A 4,387-nucleotide genomic window follows, 5' to 3' on the forward strand; every position below is an offset into this window, starting at 1 on the left:
ATAGTGGTGCTTCATCTGGATATCATTCTCCCTTTGATTTTGTTATGGGTTTTTACATCTTTTGCTTATAAAATGTCGCTTGTTTGTTTTTCATTTGTTAGAGGAAATACACACTTGCTTAACATGTTTCAATGATGTTGTGGCTTTGTTATATGCTACTAAATATACCTTCCTGTAATCTGATTATGAAAATGTAAAGTCTATAAGTGGTTTTAATAACTAGGTCACTTCTTAAGGTAGTTAATATCTGAGTATCTGGCTGCTTCAAAGCTGAGGGAAGAAAGTTATATTTTATTCTCTGTTCTTTCTTCCGAGTGAGTGACTGTGAGTATGAGTCTGAGTATGAGTATGATGTAGTGGATGCCAATTTAGAACTGTAAATTTTGTTTGTTTGACTCTTTGGATGATTGATGGGACTGGGAATCTTATGTGTGATTTCCAGAAGAAATTTGTTTTTTGAAAATACAATTTATTCATGGGAATTATCAAAGGATAGAATGGTTTAATGTTTTGATCTGTCATGCTCATGAGACTGTACTGGCTGCATTGTCTGCATCTCTAGCTATATTTTATTTTCGTTATGGTTTTGGTATACAATAAATCAGTCTTATACCATCCCTTCTAACTTGTTAACAATATATAGTACTTTTACAACTCTATCATTTAGCTCATTCGTTATTTTGAAATATAAAATACTGTTCTGGTAGACTCATCACCTGATAGAGTCGTCTCCCATTTTGTAGCACATTAAATATCACAGACTGATAAAAACTTTTGGGACTGTATTGTAACGTCCAACCTTTAGGATATTTTGACTCTAAACATTGCATAAGTTACATTACTCTATTGCCAATGCGTGTCAGATCCAGATTATTAAAGGTTCTGCCATATTTATTTGAGACAGAAAGAACCATTCAACAAATATTTAAGAGGAAAAGGTCAATCGATGCCAAATTCAAGAATGGTACCCGAAGTTCAAATCTGTATCTATCAAGACCATAATTCATAAACTCCCTGAATCTTTTATTAAGTACCTTCTTGATGACTCTGGGACATTTTTGTTGCCTGCTTCTGTGTTGGATGAAGATGCCTTGCCGAATAGAATTCATAATTCAGATGATGAAGATTTTCAGGTGTCTGAAGGAACTGCTGATGAAGCAGAAGAACCTTCTCCACCGCCTTCATTTCCAGAACTTGAGTTGAAAATTAAGGAACTGATTACTGCGCATCATGTACCATTTTTTCTTATCTAAAAGGGCCATAAAAAGAGCATAATCTCATTAAATCAATGCAATTTCATGAACCAAATGATATATATTATGGTACATTGCTTTGAAATGGGTTTGTGCTGAATTTTAGGTGAAAAGAGCAACAAAAGGGGAATGAAAACAACAAATAAAAATGGGCGTGTGAAGCTGGGCGTGCCACTTGAAGCTCTGGGCGTGGCACGCCAAGCCAACATTCCAGCAAAGAAGGTTGAAGAATTTTACATGGGCGTGCCACTTGGAGCTCTGGGCGTGGCACGCCAAGTTTGTGAAGCCAAGATCTCAAAGAGGGCGTGCCACTTGGTGTTTTGGGCATGGCACGCCAGGCTTAAGTTCCAGAGGAGTGATTTTGAGCCCCACTATGGGTGTGGCACGCCAAGAAGTGGGCGTGGCACGCCAGGGCATATGCCAGCCTGACCTCCTCTCATTCAAATAAAAATATATTGAGCTACACAACTCCAAATGAGATGATTTCAGTGCCATTAGAAAGTAGACATCCAGGGCTTTCCAACCATATATAACACATTATGATGGGCATTGGAATTGAGGAAGATATTGACCCCGAAAACACATGAAAAAACACTCTATGAGGCCTGGGAGAGATTCAAAGATTTGACAAGAAGGTGTCCACCAGAAATGTTCAATGAGTGGGTACAACTACACATCTTCTATGAAGGGCTATCCTATGAATCAAAGAAGGCCGTGGATCATTCTTCAGGAGACTCACTCAACAAGAAGAAAACCATTGAAGAAGCCATAGAAGTCATCGAGACTGTAGCAGAAAATGAGTATTTCTATGCTTCAGAAAGAACTCAGAAGAAAGGAGTGTTAGAACTCAACTCTGTAGATGCTTTGTTAGCTCAATACAAGGCAACTGCAGCACAAATAGCAGCCTTAACCAAGAAGATGAAGGCTAATCAAGTCTCAGCCATACAAGATCAAACTCCTCAACAAGAAGGAAACGCATCAGAACCTGAAGGTAACAGGGAACAAGTTTCATCTCTTCTCATGAGCAATTAAACCAAGGAATTGACTATTGATCAAGATTTGAGAGATTGAATCACCAAGGGATTGGGGCTCAATCAATTATGATTGCCAAGAGGTCAATGAGTTGCATGATTGAAGATGAGATGAAATCAATTAATCCGGAGAATGCAATACCTCTTGATCCCAATGCTTATTTTATCTTTCTTTCTTTTATTTACTTTATGGTTATTTACATTTTCATCACTTTACATTTCGAGCACTTTACTTTCTTGTACTTTACTTTCCTTGCCATTTACTTTCTTGCACTTTATTGCTTTCCTTTACTTTCATGCAATTTACATTTTCTTGTTTGATTATCACTCCAATCTGAATAGTCTAACTAGGATAATCAATTAACTATTGCTTGCTTAATCCAATTAATCTCTGTGAATACGATCCCACTCCTAGTGGGTTATTACTTGACGATATTTGGTGCGCTTGCCAAAGAGCGGATTCATCATTCATTATATGGGGTGTGAATTCTGGTCATCAAGTTTTATGGCACCGTTGCCGGAAATTGACTTAAATTTGACAGTGATTAAATTGATTGGAGAGCTAGATTAAGCAATTTAATTTCCTTGTTATTTTATTTTATTTTATTTCACTAGCACTTTTTATTTTTCTTTCATCTCTGCTCTGAGTTCTATTTCTTTTTCCTTGATTATTTTAGTTACCTATCGTCCATATTTCCACTCTTCTAACTGTTCGATTAATTGCATCAACAAAGCTAACCACTAATCTCAACAAGATTTTTCTTACTTCACTTGTTCTCTGCTGGTTATTTGTCAAGTGTATGACAGGTAGAAGAGGAGAGACTTCATCTCCCTTTGATAGTGAAATTGAGATGACCTTTCTTAGACTAAGGAGGGAAGCAAGAGGCAAAGGGATAGTTGGAGAGGAACTAGTGGAGGAAGATCTAGAAGCCACCATGGAAGAAGAAGCACATAACCATGTTGGAGAGGAAGCTGGCAATCATGTTGGGGTGCAGTCTTCCCCAAGTTGAATTAGAGTGCCCCAAAAGATTTGGCTTGGATAAGTACTTGTGGCAGCCTTCGTTGCACCTCTTTCAGTGAGATTGCACTCTTGTTCCGCGCATCTGACTCATTGGTGCATGATTTGTGCCACGCTTATGACTGTTGCCATGATAAATCTTCGTCCAGACCCCGAGAGCTTTTTCTTGCCCTTCGAAAATGGTATCCATCCCTTCAACCTGACATGGAGTTCCGTTGCTTTGTGCGAGATCAGAAATTACTTGGAATTTCTCAGCGAGAAGTTACTACCTTTTATCCTCCTTTGCTTGAAAAGAAGAGCAGCCTCCAATTGCTGATACATGGATTTTTCAACAGTTATGTTAGAGATAGATTTGAGTCTGAAAACTACTCATTTGATGTTTATTACAAGGAACGAGAGAGTTAAGGTCATGGACTTCAACCCTTGGGTGCCTTTACATTGCCATTGTTGTTTACGTGGGATGAATTAGAGCATATCTACAGTGAAGGAGGGGATGCAGAGTTCAGAATTATTGATGATCGTTGTGTTGTTAGGCCAGGCCTGAAAACTGCTGTTCCATATGATTACCTGGATACTGCCCCAGGAAGTGGTTGGGATCAATTTCTGAGGAATGCACATGAGGAGTTACATCGACAAACCATGTCTACTGATGCAGGTGCATAACAATTAGATGCTGTTTCTCATCTGCCAACTTTGAGGTAGAAAACAGAAATGTAGATATTTTGTTCCCTAGTCTGAGCTGTTTGACATTGATATTGGATGTCAAAAAACATTAAAAATTTCTACCTGTTCCAGATGTATTTCTTTCCTTTTTAACAAATATGTAACTGGTTTTGTTACGCATATGCTTAATGTCTTGAATGTTCCCTTCCATGTAGATTTACATATGCGATTATATGAGGTTATCAAAGCTTGACTTAATGCGTGGTATTGTATGTTAGCTCCTCAATTGAGTCGAGTTTACATGTTTAGTTTTATGATTCAAGATTCACCTAAAATCATGTTAAGTGAATTGTCAAGTTTGATTAGAGAAGACAAAAAGGGGAAAAAAAAAAAGGGGGGAAGGGGGGGGGGGGGGTGGGATT

At 38.1% G+C, this 4,387-nt stretch overlaps 1 pseudogene; it reads left to right on the forward strand.

The window, feature by feature from the left end:
- On the forward strand, positions 527–4,143 carry LOC107633173 (annotated as a pseudogene).

This window comes from Arachis ipaensis, chromosome B03 (genome assembly GCF_000816755.2).
Source record: "Arachis ipaensis cultivar K30076 chromosome B03, Araip1.1, whole genome shotgun sequence".
NCBI lineage: Eukaryota > Viridiplantae > Streptophyta > Magnoliopsida > Fabales > Fabaceae > Arachis > Arachis ipaensis.